The 16540-nt window shown below is 39.9% G+C and overlaps 1 long non-coding RNA gene across 1 annotated transcript; it reads right to left on the bottom strand.

Moving 5' to 3' along the window:
• Positions 1 to 2573: 2573 nt before the first annotated feature.
• LOC123632254 lies at positions 2574 to 4721 on the bottom strand. Its single transcript, XR_006733315.1, has 3 exons — positions 4699 to 4721; positions 3790 to 3898; positions 2574 to 2597 (listed from the first exon to the last, which is right to left on the bottom strand). It is a non-coding gene; the product is annotated as an uncharacterized LOC123632254 (long non-coding RNA).
• Between the last annotated feature and the right edge of the window lie 11819 nt (positions 4722 to 16540).

Genomic DNA, 16540 nt, shown 5'->3' with positions numbered 1-16540 from the left:
TGGGGCAGGCCAGTGCCTGGCATGGCAAGGAACAGCTCTCCAAGCACCAGGAGCTGGGTTAGGTTCTTTTTCACATTTAATCTCATTATATCCTCTCCACAACATAGTGAGTCAGAATCTGATTAAAATCCCATTTTACCGGGAAGAAAACCAGCACACCAGGGGACTTCCCAGTGTGCTACAGCTGGTCAGTGGCAGGCTCAGCCTTGTCCCCAGCCTGGTCCCTGACTTGATGTTTTAACACACTAAGCCCCCAGCTGAGGGGCTGATCACAGGGGGCTCTCTTCGAGGTTAGAAAGTGAGGAAGTGTAGTGCACTCGGAAAGGAAACGATATTCTTAGAGACAGAAACTGAAAGTTCCTAAGGATTTTGTGTGTATGTGTGTGAAAACTAATTGATACTATCCCTACAGACTCTATTCTTTCCATAAGTGCAGTTGTAGAATTTCAGTGTGTAAATGCTTCTGATTTGCATATTTTCATATTTAAATTAGGCCTTGTAAGTTTTATTCCTTCTATTTTCAAAAGATAAGGAGTAGTGGAATAGCTTCAGTTTCTGAAGTTAATTCATTGACTACTTGAAAACCATTAAGTTGTCCTAAAGAATCTGGTTTCACATCACAGTCAGGTCTAGAAATCACATTTTGTGCTTTCTGTTTTAAAAAGTGATACAGGTTAACAGTGTTCTTTCTTGGCTTCTTTCTTTCCCTTTTTTTTTTCTTGTTTTTGGTTTTCTTGTTTTGGGTTCTCTTATCTTATTGGCTCCTTCCTAGCTCTTAGACAAATCCTTCATTATTTAAAGGATCACTACTTACTTAAAGGACTATCCATCATTTCAGCATGAAAGATTAGCCATGAGCATAGTTATAGCCAAATGGTTTGTATGGGGAGGTGGTGATTGAAGGGAAGAAGCTTTGAAAGGGGTGGTGTGGGGTCGGGGGAGGGGGCCATGATGATACAGGGAAAATGATTGGGTAATAAGGAAGGGAGGTGGAAGGGAAGATGAGCTGCCTCAGAGGCCAGACCTTCTAAAAGGCTATTCTTGGCCCCAGGGCCACATGGAAGCAGTGGTTCGCCTCTCCTCCTGGCTGGCCTGCCTTCCTGCCCCATTCCTTGGGATCTGCTTTCCTCAGGTTCTTTCCTTCCTACCTCTCTCTAAATGCTCACATAAGAAATAACACCAACAGTAGCCTTCATACCAATAGTACCACCAACATTACTTCTGTTTGTGTGATAGTTAAACACTCCCTATTGTTAATCTTTACAAAAATTCTGTATTCAGCATATATCAAAGAGATGCAGAGAGATTAAGAAGTTTGTCCAATGTAACACAACTACTAAATGGCAAAAATTAAACCCAAATTGCATAGATTCAGAAGCTATCTTTCTTGCATTCTGTGTGACCACTTTGTGCCTGGGGGATGAGCCATCCTAGAATTATTTGCATTTTAATCTTGAGCAACATTCAAAAGGTGAAGAAATGGGCTCCAAAGTCAAACTTGCAGACACTGGAGAGTTTGGGAGTAAAACAGGTGTTGGGTTTTAGGAATCTTCCCGGCATCTGTCCTTGAGATAGGTCCCTAATGCAGCATATTGTCAGTTCCACCAGAATTTATGGAGCATGTAAATCTGCCAAGCTCTGTGCCAGGCTCTGGAAATAACATGACTGTTATAAGCCATGTTTCCCTTCTCTTTCTTCTGATAATCTACTCCTCCTTTCTGGAAAGTTCAAGCTGTGGAACAATGTCCCTAAGACCTAGTTCCTCTCTTTTGCATTAAGGATAATTCTCTGTCTGCCCCAGCAGAATCATGTGATATCAGTTACTAGGTATGTTTAAATTTTTCATATTCATACCCACTATTGACTGTAACCTTTGAATCTAGATTTGATCTGCTCAGCCTTTGGAAAATAGTAAGAATTTGAGAGAGAGTTTTTAGTACACCTAGCACATATTTTATGCTGAAATAAAGGACATTGGAGAGTCTTAAGATTTATCATTAAATTAAACCACTGGAAGTCTGCCAATAGTCACCAAAAAAGCACCATATCTTTAATTTGCCAAAATGAGTCCCTTTTCCATGGACACTGATTCAGTTACTGAAGGCAGTTTTCTTGTTTCTCCACTAATTATTTTTAGTGAGACCTGCCTGATATCTTCATTTGCTCCTCACAGGAGGTGATTTTTAGAACCTTCACCTTTCTGTGTCTCTCCCACAGTGTAGTTGGACATCCTCCTTCTTATCGAGTGGTGTCATCCCAGATAGGGGCTCATGGAACAAGAGTTCTGTGCTTCCCTTTATCCGAAAACCACTTTTCATGCTGGTTTAAAGGGTATCCACTTATTTATCAGTTCACTCGCAGAATTGGTTTACACTGAGTTAACCCACTGAAGATCTTTTCCTCACAAATTTCTTTAAAGCCAGTTCTTCTCCTTCCTTAAAATCAATTAAATTTAATTTGAAAGGCATACATTAAAAATTCTCAAAGGACACTTTTTTACTTATGCTGGTGGAATGTTATCTTGTTCATATCAATATATTTTCTCATTCTTTTAAGATGTTTTAGAATCTTGGTGGACATGGAGGGAGATGATGGCTCTGATGAAACAGAATAAGTCATGTGAGGAGAATGGTGGAAATTAAATGACAGGTGCATAGGGGCTCATTCTACTATCTGCTCTATTTTTGCATATGCTTGAAATTTTCCAAAATAACAAGTAGAAAAAAACCATCACTGAAGCTTTTCTTTTTGCTCATACTTAGCCATAGCCTTCTTATCTAACAATACAGCAGAAAATTTGCCCAGTATTTTCCTGAAATAAAAATACATTATTTCATAACTATTTCTCTTAGTTAATTTTCTGGTAAATTTATCAGAATTCCTCAAATTGGAATTAAGCATTACCAATTATATGAAAAAGACAACTTAGAAATGATCAATATCTCTATTTTGTTTCCAATCTTGGCCATAGCTTTGTTACATGTAAAAATGTTGCCTTATAATTTTATCCTTGCTATAGTATCAAAATTGGTCATTTATATATATTTTGGGAACTTAGTTATTAGCAGAGCTGACTCAAAACATAGATAGCCCTCAGCATCAATCTATGAGGGGAACAAAATGTCACTGGTTGCAAAGACATCAGTGGAAATATAATCAGCAGAAGAAATCATACTTACCAGAATTCCTTTAAGGAAAAGTGTTTGGCAGAATTACTTTGGTAAGAGCTTGGGGATGAGAATAGAGACTTCTTCAGGTTGCAATGAGGAATGTACTACCCAATTCTGAGGATGGTGGGTCAGAGAGGGCAGGCATGTTTTTTGCAGAGTGAGTGTTAGACACATCTGAGATCCAGACTGAATTACTTAGAACAGTTCAGCACAGCCATGAGCACTCCTCCTTCTCTGCCCCACCCTACAGAACATACATCCTCTCTCCTTAATATACATGTCAGACAGATATTTTTAAAACATTAGCTTAAAGGTGCAACAAATTACTAGCATGCTCTCTTGTTTCAGGTGAGCCCTTGATCTTACGTCTTAATTTGCAAAATTTAAGATTATGACCAGAATGTTGGAGAGTAAAGAAACACTTTCACTCAAGAGGTTTAACTCTCGAGATGATTTTGCTTCATTTTACTTCAGGAACTGTAACGTTCTGTGACCAGACTCAGATTGTCTTAATCACTCAATGTTAAAAGACTTCAGAGGAGAAAACATACAACTAAAAAGAAATGAAATACCAAGGATGATTGACTGAGCCACAGCTCAGGGACACCACCGGACATACCCAAAGGTAGACTGTCCCTTGGAGGGCTTTACCAATCCTGTGTGGCCAGAGTCGCTCCACGGGCTGTTTGCAACACGTCACATGAGCACTGAAGAGACAGTTGCCGCGGCTACAAAAAAACATTAAATTCAGTCAACCAGGCTCAAGTTAAGAGAAGGACAAATATAGTCATGACAGTGCTTAGAAATGTTTAATGAGCATTTTTAAAAGAATCTTCCAGAAGGCAGAAATGTGAAAGACATGGCCTTTATAGACCACATCTTTCTCATCAGGCTGTGGAAAATTAGAGTCTCCTCTTGTTAAATAGGAAAGGTTAGCATTTAATAGTTAATGAAGCCAAGGGGAATCTGAACAGATAAGAGATGAGTCTGTACAGGCTGCATTTGGAGAATCCCAAATCCTCTTATCTCTTCTGAGAAGGTCTGCTGTTTGCAAGATACTGATTCAAGCAGAGGGGCAGCAAGAAGAGCAGCCTGTACGTGGAGAAGCGCTACCTGCTTGGAGGGATGCTGCAGAGGAATGCAGGAACAGGTGCTGCTTTGCACTTTTATGGGGTACTATAACTTCTCCATTATTAACTAACTTAATGATCAAGATTAATACTTTTTCTCAAACTAGTGGGCTTAAATTTGCTTGCAACGATTCAGAAATGATAATAGTAGTTCCTGAGCTAACTGTCTCATCTTACTACAAGGAGGGGACACCATTATCCCCATTTTGAAGAAGAATTAACTAAGAGAAAATGAGAAACCAAAGATCACACAATAAGTAGTTTGCCTGAGATTTAACAACAGGCCAAATACCGAACATTCCCACTCACAAGAAGTCAGGTTAAAAGCTCCACGTGCAATTGCCAGTATGTTTCTAATACCCGTGCTCCAACCCCTCTGCCTACTGAATCCCACTCACCTTTCAAGTCTCACACACTTCACTGATCCCACCAGGTCACACAGATATTTCCCACCTAAAGAATGACTTTTGGGGGTAAGGATGGGTGAGTATTTAGCAAACAAGAGGCAGGGACATGGGTGATCTGTTAGTGAAGTGTGGAACAAGCTGCCTGGAGACACACATATGCTGTAAACAGTAAGAAAGTTCCAAACTGGACCCATCCCATGAAACGTGGAAGTAACTGACAAACAAACCAGATGGGATAATAAACAGGAAGGCTGGGTCATTTTACTGGCAAAAAGGAAGTGAAGATGACTCATAAGCACAAGACCATTGACTTGAAAGAATGTTTTTGCTTAACAAGAAAGTTTGGGAAGAGAAGCACCATCCTATCCTAATGTTATTTGTTTTGTAACACACACACAAAAAAACATTCCAATAAGCAAGCATTAATTTAATCAAATGATTTAGAGGTATGTAACAGTGGATAGTAAGCATCAGAATGCAAACAGGTATCATTTCTTCTTTAACCTAAACATGCAGTCCTTATTTTAATGCAGTAGTTTAAAAGTAACATTGCAGATCTGAAATTAGAACTCACAGTCACTTATACAAGTGACTATGACACATTATTATCTGCCTCTAAACCCTTCAAATCCCTCACCTTGTTGCTAGAGTTATTTTTCTAACTAATTACTCAGGTCAGCTTGAATAACTTTTCTCTTCAAATACCTACTATGGCTTCCCACTCCTTGGGAGTCCATTTCTAGTACAGTGTTCCCAGTTCTCTATGATGTAGCACCTGTCTGACTGTCCTGGTTCATCAGCCAGAGCGTCTCTGAATGAATCTTTAGGTCCCCTTCCAACGCTTGGTTCAGGCTCTTCCTGAGACTTGTTCTGCCCTTCCTCGTCTCTCTCTGTGTTAGGATCCTTTGGTCCTCACTTTAATACTCAACTTCCATGAATCTTCTACTATTACTCCAATCCTAAGTGTCCTGTCCCTCTATGGAATTCCAAGCTCTGTCACATTCACACAGCTGCAGCTTACTGCTTTGTGTGGTAGCTATGTGATGTTTTCTGGAATCTCCTACAGCACTGGTTCTCAAACTTGAGCACATATCAGAATGACCTAGATGGCTTGTGAAAGCACAAGTCGGTGAGCCCCACCCCAGAGTTTCTGATTCAGCAGTTCTAAGGTGGGTCCCCAAAATTTATATTTCTAGAGAGTTCCTAGGTATTGCTGATGCTGCTGTTCAGGGAGCCCCTACACTGTAGGGTCTAGCATAATGCCTTAAGTATGGCAGGCTCAACAGATATTTACTGGATAATTGGGTGTGTGATATAGCCATACACTTTGATTGAAAATTTAGAAGGTGTTTTATTAACACTTTTAGTAGCGTCCAAGAATATAAATACGATGGTTTTCATTTCAGAATATGAAAGGAAATAGAGTTTATATAATCTCTAAAAGTTGACAAATTTATGCTTAAGTATCATCCACACTGTTCTGATATGTGTTGGACCTCTTGAAAGCAGGTCATAGGGCACCTGGTGAATGAAGATCTGGTAGTAGGAAACTGGAAGGAAAGGAAATTCTGCAAATTTTCCTCAAGGACTCATGTCAATAGAAGTAGTTCTCACTTAACTGACAAGGAAACGGAAGCTCAGAAAGGTCACATTGCAAGGACGTAGCAGAACCAGAGCTGCATCCGGGTTGTCAGTCTCCCATGCTCAGCAGCAGCAGCATCTTATATAAAATTAAATACCAGGTACTATGAAAATACTAGGTTCAAGCTCAGGACAACAACCAAAAAAATCCCAATTTATTTTAAGTGAGTCGTAATGAGTAGGTAGCAAACATATGACACCAAGCATGTGCTGTTCTGTCACCCATTACTCCCTGGGTGCTATTCATTTCATGCCTCCTAAGCCATGACACGGAATGCTGGCCTTGTGCTGTTGCCTGGTCAAGACCCAAGGCTCTGTGGTATTGTTTTTTTTTTTTTTTTAATATGCTCATAGCCCCTTTCTGCTCTTTGGGGAAATGGGAGAGGTTAGAGCTGCTGCCACCCAGAGCACAATAAGTCAATAAACTGATGAGTTAGCAGGAAATGAGTATATACCTGGACGTAGAGAGCAGGGTTTTTATGACTCTCTAAAAATCATTTATCTGCATTCAGAGAGAGAAAAAAACCTAAACAGATCTAAGCTTCTTTTATGACAGCCAAATGGATTATTCCTGGGCCCGGACAACCCTCCAGTGTAGACGCAGTGCAGTGTAGAGTATTGTCTGGGAGCATCAGAATCTTCTGGGAACCTTAGTTAGACATATACGTTCTCAGGTTCTACACCCATGTACAGAACCAGAAATTCTGGGGTGCAGAACCCAGTATCTGTATTTTAACAAGTCCTCCAGGTCATTCTGATGCAGATTAAAGTTTAAAAATCACTGTTAGTATTTAGTTATCAATAAATAGGCAAGCCTCAAAACTTCGACTCTTTTTTCAATACTGTCACCAAATCCTAAAAATTAGTGCTTTGGGCCAAATTCTTTAGATATTCTATAGTGTTTTTTGACATGAAAGTGCCTTAATTTTTGGAGAAGTTCTAGAAGAATGCAAAAGCTTCCTTCTTGTTGTTGTTTTCCTTGTGCTTTTGTTATTTTTAAAGTATCTGAATTACTAAATTTAAATTAAATTATTATTTATTTTTAAATTTTGGTTTGTATTGAGTGTATATTTGAGAGTAAATATTTAAAAACGCCCTGCCATGGAAGTTTAGAGTTGAAAGTTCATTTGATATATCATCAGACCCAATCCTTTCTTAGAGTTGAAAAAATAGGCTGAGAAAGTTGACATGACTCCCTGGGATTCCAACACATTATTTTCTGTGACCACCCCATTTTCACTGAGTTTGTGCATAGAAAAGGAAGGGATAAATAATGAGAAGGAAAAAATAATAAATAGTTTCTTTCATTTACCTTGGCCATCATTTCCCACCCCTCTATAAAGCAATGCCCAGGTGTAATACCTCCATATAGCAATGTCTCTCTTTGGACCTCCTTAAGTTTATAATTTTCGTTTAATTTTATAAATGTGTTGAGGTTATGAACCATCCTTTGAGACTCCGATAAGATTTAATAATCTTAATTTCTGAGATATTTGCCTCACCCAATACATGAGTGAACATCCCCCCCAACCTTTCCCCCCGCCCACTGTACACACAGACACACTCCCTGTGTGGTTCTGTATCCAATTGCAGAATTCCCCCCTTGAACTTCAACTGTGAACTTTCAGAGGTCTCCGGGAGTTCAGGTTAAGAATTTGTGCTTCAAGAAGCCTCATTTAACATCAGGAAGAAGAAACATCTTTCCCAGATTATCCTTGCCAGCTAAAGACTTTCTTTGGGAAACTTGTTTTGCCCCTCTGTGAATGACATGCAAACAACTGTCAGAGTTGTTTTCCTCACCTTCACCTCGTGTGCCCCGAACTCGGCCCTGCATTTGCAAACGTTCAGCAGCGGTGTCCAAGGGGCAGATCTGCTAGTTTGCCCTCGGTAGACGTTCTATCTCCTTCTCCACAAGGACTCCTGCCCTGCCACAAGGCACTGGCATTGTGAGTGTTATTGGAGGCTGGAAGGAATGTCTGCAGGCAATTTTAATGTGCCTCGTTGTACCAGAGATAAGCAGAACATACAACTCCCTGCTGCGTGCTGGCCATACAGATGCAGTGGAAATTGTATGCACATTTGGAAAGCTTGCTTATTTTAGGTTTTTGTTCAGAAATGATTTCGCTGGAGCTTCTCTTCCTCGCTTGCTTTCTCCCTTGTAACTGTGTCTCTCAGAATCATAGAATTCCCAACTAGCAGCCACGAAGAGATTAGTTTAAAATTTGTTCTGGTAAAGAAGCTCATCTAGTAGCAGTGCCAAGGGACATGTCGCAGCGGCTCTACAGTTTGCACAAGAAATAAAGAGCTAAAGGCAGGGTTTGGAGGTGAGCATAGAGTGGGCTCTGGGGTGGTGACAGCTGAGGGGCCACAGTCTATTGAGACCAAGAAGACAGTGATGGTGCCTAAAATCTCTTACACACAAAGACATCATGCTGTTACAGAGTCCCCAGTAAAAATGGGACAATGATACCTAGGTGTGGGAACTCTAGAATCTGGTAGCATAGATTGATTGATTGGTGGGAATCAGAAAGAATCAGAAAGGAAAATTTAAAAGATTCACCATGGATGCAGATATTTGAATTGGGGTGTGTTAGGCAGGGCGGGGGGGGGGGGTGGTGGGGAGCACTGGACCCTGAGGTTGACCTGGGAGAAGCCCACCATGTGGACCATGCTGGGGGCTGGGTAAACAGCAGCAGCAGAGAGACTTAGGGGGTCTGATGAGTGGTTAGATCTCCATAACTAAGGTTTCTTTATTTATTTTTTCCAATATGCTTCTCAATTTTCTGAAAACTGTTTCAAGAAGAAAGGGCCATTACTAGCTAGGTTGAAAAAAATAATCTGGTCTTGTTTGAAACCATTTTGTGGAATCACACAGAATGACCCTGGCAGGGAATGAATGACTATGTAAAATGGAAGCTTAAATAAGCAGTTCATAGTTTAAAATATTAAAATCATCTTAAAATCTTATTTAAGGCTAGTAGATCATTTTCCTAAAGGGCCTCCTTTTAAATTGAACCACCATCTAGGAAAATGTCATGGGTTTCATAGTCAATAAGCTTTACTACATACGCTTGGAGTAAGGATGTACTATATAGCTAACGTGTTCATTATTCATGCCAACTGTACATGCACCATTTTAATCTTCATTATCCTTTATAGACATTCGCTAATTTATGCAGTAGGCCCCTGGAGAGGGCAGTGCTATTTCTGTTATTTGGCAAGCAAAGGAATTAATGCAAGGTGAAGGGCCTTGATTCTCCAAGGTCCTATTTCTGAGCACTGATCCAGCTGAAATACTGAAGACAGACTGTAATATCGAAGATACCTTTCTGTTCTGTAAGCGAAAGAAAGATAAAATACTTGCCAATTTGACTGGAAAGTGTTGCTGGTGTTTACTTACCTTGGAAGGCTTAAATGAAGCAGGAATCTGGAAGCAATTGAGAGCTCTGTATGCATTTCCATTTTAATGCTGCAATTACAATGCCGGACTCTTTGCTACCTATGGACAGCACTGAGTGCCTCAGGTCTTTCCCTCCAGGGAGATAGAGGCAGCTTTGCTTTCCATAAGGTTCCCTGTTCTCTTTCTGCTTCAGTCATCATGGGACCTCCTCAAAGTGAGCCTTTGCACAATCATGTGGGTTTCCAATACCTTCTCTCTTCCCAGCAAACCAATGTTAGTCATGCTCTCCCTCACCTTCGTGGCTCTCTTTTGGTGAGATGTATTCATTGCTATGCGGGGTTAGCTGGCTGGCTTCCTGCTTTCCTAGGGCCAGGAAAGCCCTACTACCCTTTCTTAGCAATCTTTTTCAACATTTTTGTTTGGTTCATCTAAAAGTGGTACTCATGAAATTGATCAGAAGTTGATTTAGAAGGATCTAGTAGAACCAAGGATAGGATATTTGATCCCTCATGGACCCAAATCTTTCTTTTAGAGTTTTCCTGTAGGTTGTGTATGTTTACATGGTTCCACCATTTAGTGATTATGTAAATTTGGAAACTTGGGCAATTTGTTTTATTTCTTTAAGGTTTTGTTTCCACATCTATAAAATGGCAGTAATCCAAGTGAACCAATGACGTAATGCCTAGCTCATGTCAAGCATTGCAAAATTGTAAACTATTGCTTATTATTTCCTAGCAGTCATAATTTGATAATTAAATGTATGAAAAGAAATTGGATCTTTTCATCCAGCTAACAGATTCCTTTGAAATTTTTTTGAAAAATGTTCAAAAATTTTTTTAGTTTCTACTTTTAGAAAGATATTAAAGAAAATATAACCTTTCATAAGAACCAAAAATAGCTTGCCTGTTGTCTCCCAGGGCTGTTTGAATTTTGTTACCAACAGCAAACCAGTATCCCTCCAGCTTATTCTTACCCCCTTTACTGAAATTCCCCTTTGAAAAACCACTGGCACTTGGCTATATTTTTCCTCCCATTTTTTAAAGTCATTCCTCTGACTGAACTGGGACTTTGTCACCACTCTCTTTCTGCCATTTCCTTATAGGCAACATAATTTCTGAAAGCTAGACATAGATAACAATGGAGCAGGCCTGTCCACAAGAGATTATAACAATGAAGAGAAGAGGAAGGGAATTGAAGGGAGAAATAGTTCAACTTGATCCTGGTAGAAGAGAGAAGATATTCAAAAGATGGACACCTAACATTTTATTTATTTTTCCCTGGCTCTTCCTCTTTCTCCTCTCACGAACAGTTTCTGCTGGAGTTGTTTCTCTTGAGATGGTGTCAGCAGACAGGCTCAGCAGTAGAGAAACTTTTATTAACCCTGACACCACCCCGTTCACAGGGCATTGAACTTGTTCAAATCTAGGAAGCAGCCAGTGGTTTGGAAAAAAAGAGAGATGAGAACTAGCAGGGAAGAGAGGTGGGCAATAAGTATGGACAGGTGGCAGCAAAGATGGAGGCATCTCAGGGTAGCATCTTGCAGGGCTGTGAGGACAGAACTAGGGTCCTTGCTCCTTTTTAGGAGTTGTGTTTATTCTCCTGTGACAAGCTGACAGAGCAGCTTATTGAAAAATCTTCCATGTTTTCTTTCATTCTGAAACAAAAAATAGAGATAATCATTGTTCTCAATTTCAAAGCAGGAAAAGGTTGTGTGTGAAATGAACTGGATGTCCCACTGTCTGATCCCCCAAACATGCACACCATAAAAGAGAAAGCTGGAGGAAGTGGTTGCTTTGGGAAAGTTGTATGGGGAACAGCTCCTGTTTGAGGGAACATTTGTCCAATATCACTTGAACAAAATACATCTAATATTTAACACCTATAAATGTTTTCTTGGATGTGCATATAAACTTTAAAGCATGCATGGATGTTACCTAATTTCTCACTTTTTTCCACTGAATTATCATCTTTGTGATAAAGAAAAAAAATCTGCTTGAAAAACAATTCACCTCATAAGCCATTCTAAAAATATTTATAAAATTAAGGCAACTATTGCAAATTCTCCTATCATCTAGAATAGCTTTCTATTCTGTTATGTTAAATCAGTCTTTTGGTCTGATTAGGGACATTTGTGGTCTCTCTCTTCTTACAAGAACCTGTCTTGATTCTTTCAAAGGCAGACAATAATTCATTTAGTTTGATACTGGTTCCCAAATACCTATATTTACTCTTAAATATCTCTAGAAAATATTGTCCTTTCTCTTATTGTCTTTATAAGCACAAAGGCTGCTTTTTCTATGAAAAAGAATAACTCCATGACTAACCCTGGACTGTAGACCTAAAATCCAGCACTTATATCATCTTTCCTGAGACTGTCAGCCTCTTACCCCTGCTGATGAGCGATTCCAGTTAATGTTTTACTCCCATGGAAACTCAAAGGCAGATAAGCCTCACTCTGAACTTACTGCAGGGCCTTAGGCAAATTGATTGATTTTCCTGGGACTGATCTAGGATATAGTGTCATGAGAATTATATGCCTCTACCTCTCCCTGTCCTTCTCAGAAAGGCTAGGAAGGAATTAGAAACCAAAGACCTGATCAAACCCTTACCATGTGTAATTTTGAAGCTTTAACTGAGTCTGTGTACAGATAGGGAGGCACAGCTAAGTTTAGTGTAAGGGTTCGGAGGTGTTGAATTGAAAATTTTCTAAAAACCTTTGTGTTCCCAATATCTTTGTGTTCATAAGAGGATGAATGTAGAGAAGGGGGGTGAGTGAGGCTGGGAACGTGGGGCAAGACAAGTGACTCTTAACAATAGAAGTGGCTAATATTCAATTCTACCTTTTTGTTAAAGAAGTAAAGAAGCAAAGTCAGGCTTTTCTTTCCTTTAACATCTCTACAAGCCTTCGGTGAAGTCTGCTACCCGCACGGAGGCTCTTTCATGTATGGAAATCAAAGTGTGAGCCTGAGATCAGTGTCTGGGGAAGTGCGGAACAGGAAGCATGGATCCATCAGGGTCAGGAAGGCGGAACCAGGAATATCCATGAGAGCATAATCCTGGAGGGAGTTAGAGAAATTTTAAGAATGGCAACGGATTTCTCTCTAGGTTGTGGTATAGGAACTGGGGCCAATCTCGTCATGATCTTAGTGGGGCTGTATGACCCCAAATGGCAGCTGACTGTGACTCTGAAGCCCTGATTAGGTTTGGAGCTGGCTCAGCCACACACCCTCTAGTTCATATGGGGAAGCTACAATTTGGAGCCTGAGTTTCCTCATCAGCAAAATGGGAATGATATTTTTGCAATTACCAAGGTAACCATTGATTCAGGATCGCCAAGGTATGGTAAAATAAATAGGTAAAATATTGTTGAGGAAAGGGATAATCTCAAAGTATCACCCTTCATTATTACTTTTGAATTATAAGGGAGTATGTGTTCTTATGATTGCGAGATTATGCAGATATTGCCTTATCCAAGCAATCAAACCTAACATCATCAAGAATCAGAGTGATGATGGTACAGAAGTTTTTGTGCAAGAGCATCCTTGATTCTGGGAGATACATGCTGAAGTGTTTATAGGTGAAGTATCATGATACCTACAGCTTAGATTAAAATGTACTATCTATATCTATATTTCTTAATATATGTAGAGAGAGAAAGCAAATGGGGGGAAATATTAGCATTCAGTGAATATAGGTGAAGAGTATGTGAATATTTATTGTAATATTTTTTGCAATTTTTCAAAATACAATGTTTGATGTGCAAATAATTATAAGAATAGCTATATATCAGGCCCCATGTCTATGCTTGTTGCATATTAATTACCTTTTCCTCTTTCTTTTTCCTCTACTAGGTTTGTTCACTTTTCCCCAATCATGATAAGCACTCACTATGGCCATTCAAATATACCTTGGGTCTAGTTACATTGCCATTAAAAAAGAAAAAAAAAAGTAGTTTCTGAAAAAGCATAAAGCACAAAAAGGGCAGAGTGCTGTAGAAATGCCAGGAGCGATGATAATTGGCAGGTCTGCAAGGCTGTTCCGTTCTCCAAAGGCGTGTCCCATAGTGTGGCCTATTAAATATTTTGCAGAATTAAGAGGATGAAATCAGTAGTTTAGAAAAACAACACCCAGAATATTATTGTTTCTCAATAAATATGAAAATAGAGCAAACATCTATTTCAGAGTGTTGATTTAGTAATGAAAAAGCCATGATTTTTTTTTTTCGCCTTAGAACTTTTTTTCCCCCAAGGTAACAGGTTTCAGTGCCTGTGGAAATGATGAAAATTTATTTGGCAGTTGCCTCAAGGGCCTGAACACAGTTAATAACATACCATTGAAAGATATTTCTGCCACAGCTGCTGGTCAACTTAACTAGTGCCCAGTGCCTATCTTGATTTTTAGGATGAATAACACTGCAGGGCTCTGCAATATTTTTTCTTTTGCTGTGCTTACTTTAAATCTGTAGCACTGGAATGGAAGTAGGGGGGAGATGGAGGAATGTGCTCTCTCTGGGCTTCCCCATGGGCCGTGGTTCTCTGAAATTCCACTCCTTCCCTTGGTGACCTTGTAAAATGAGCCCTTTCATAATTCTGTCATTAATCCTCAAACTCTGCTGGTAGAAGGCAGTGAGTGGCAAATTATTTATCATCCCAACTTGTAAGGTGAGAAAACAGAAAAGCTCATGGGGAAATTATTTTCTAAAACCATGTAATGAAAACTCAGTTTATCCATCCAGCTTTCTTTTACCCTATGTGTATAGAGCACTGTGTGAAATATAGGGAAATGTGGGGAAGAAAAGAGTTTAGGACATAGTTTCTTCTAACTAAATAATAAAAATAATATAAGATAATGTGTGTATATGTGTGTGTGTGTAAAAATAAACTATTCTTCGTATTATATTTTTAGAGATGGGGTCTTGCTATGTTGCCCAGACTGGACTCAAACTCCTGGGTTCAGCCTCCTGAGTAGCTGGAAATACAGGCACACGCCACTGTGCCTGGCTGATTATTATTCATCCAAGTTATCATCATCATTATCCTCATCATCCTAAGTTTATAACTTTGGGGTTCTCAGGAATTGAGAAAGAAGAAGAAGAATGATTTATTGTTTGGAAAATCTAATTATAAGCAAATCTTGAGTGACAGCCGTCATGCTGAAGATTTTTAAAGACACGGTTGGGCAAGGATCAGGGCACATGTGTTCAAATGTACAATAAGGTACAAGAGAAAAGATGACAGAAAAAACTGCCTGATTGCATCAGAATGGTAAATTAACAAGAAACAAGGCAGTCAGGTCAAAATAAATGTGGGAGGATGGAAAGTCCAGTAGCTGGAAGTCAATAAAGCCCACGGTTTTAGATTTTAATTGGCTTTAGGAAGCAATAAAGACTAACTATAGATTCTAAGGAAACATCATGACAAAGAGATGCTTGGGAAGATGAGGTCTTTTCAAGCATTCTGAATATACTGCAGACAACTGAAACCAGGAGAGGAAAGAAGGCTTTTAAGATAGGGCAGATTCAGGGAAGTAAAGACCTTGCCTTGGGTGTGCTGTTAAGACAGAGACAACGGATGTTTTAAGAGCACATGCCCCAGGAGGAAGGCTTTCCTCAGGTGTGTGGGAACAAAGGAAGGCTACAGTGATCCAAAGTAAGAAAAGACTCCTGCCGGCAGCCTGGAAAGAAAGATGTGCCCGTGTGAGCCTGAAGTGTGTTAGGTGAGGCTGAAAGCCAGTCTAGCATTAAAAACGGGTGCTTTTAAGCTCTTGTCACCCTCAGCCACCATCCGGAAAATAGCTGATCACTGGCATCTACTCTCTAGCTCTTCCCTTTCTTCCTGGACTTGCTCTGGAAAGACCTTCTCTCCATGTCTGAGCTGCTGGGGCACCAGGTGCCTGCCTGTGGCCTCCCAATACTGGTGGAGAGTGGTCAGGGCCAGGGTGGTGACTGTAAGCTTGCTGAGGTGTGCGTTTGAGGTATTGCTGTTATTTACTTTGTTGTTGTTTTGTTTTAGAAAATTTCACATAACAAAAGAGTTTAAAAATATTTCATCTATATAACCTCTGTATCGCTGGTTCTTGCTTTCCTTGAAATGAAAATATTGAGTCCCTTACAATGTTCTCCCTCAATCCAAATTTGTGTGTGACACAACCATGTGTATTTTACCTGGAGAAGATGAACAGGGCTGCTGCACCCACCTGGAATTGCTGTCCCTCCACGGGGCTCCCACTTTCCGTACATGATGCCATAGTTTTTTCTCCCTACTGCTTAGTGTCCTGGGAAGAAAAAAAAATTCTATTTTTTGAAAATTTTTTGTATACACCAGCAGAGGATACAAACAGGACTCATGCCATCATATCATGCATCCATCATGAAAATGACTGTTAATTTTACACTTAAGTCTATAAGGACCCAGGATGGAGAAAAATACCTGTGTGACATACAGTGCTCACTGTCCTCATATGGAATCTTGGGAAAAAAAGGTGCTGAGGGCTTTGCCTGTATCCTTTAACCTACTCATCTCATATGTGAACCCCTGGGATTATTGGCCTCTGGTGGATGCAAAGACGAAACTAAAGATATAAGAGGGGTAGATGAGGGGTTGTGTCCTGTGTGGTCATGTTGTCTCTGCTTCCCTTTGCTATCACATAGCCGGTCTTCAAATTCCAGGTAACTGGTATAAATAATTTAGCTAAGTAATTCCACCTCTTTTGGGCAGAGGCTGTCAAGCCAGGGTACCATAACCATAGTTGTAATTGGGTGGGTTGCTTTTGGGTTGCCCCTCTGCCACTGCC

This window comes from Lemur catta, chromosome 2 (genome assembly GCF_020740605.2).
Source record: "Lemur catta isolate mLemCat1 chromosome 2, mLemCat1.pri, whole genome shotgun sequence".
NCBI lineage: Eukaryota > Metazoa > Chordata > Mammalia > Primates > Lemuridae > Lemur > Lemur catta.
Note: the sequence above shows the minus strand (reverse complement) of the source record. Positions and strands in the feature narration are given on the sequence as shown.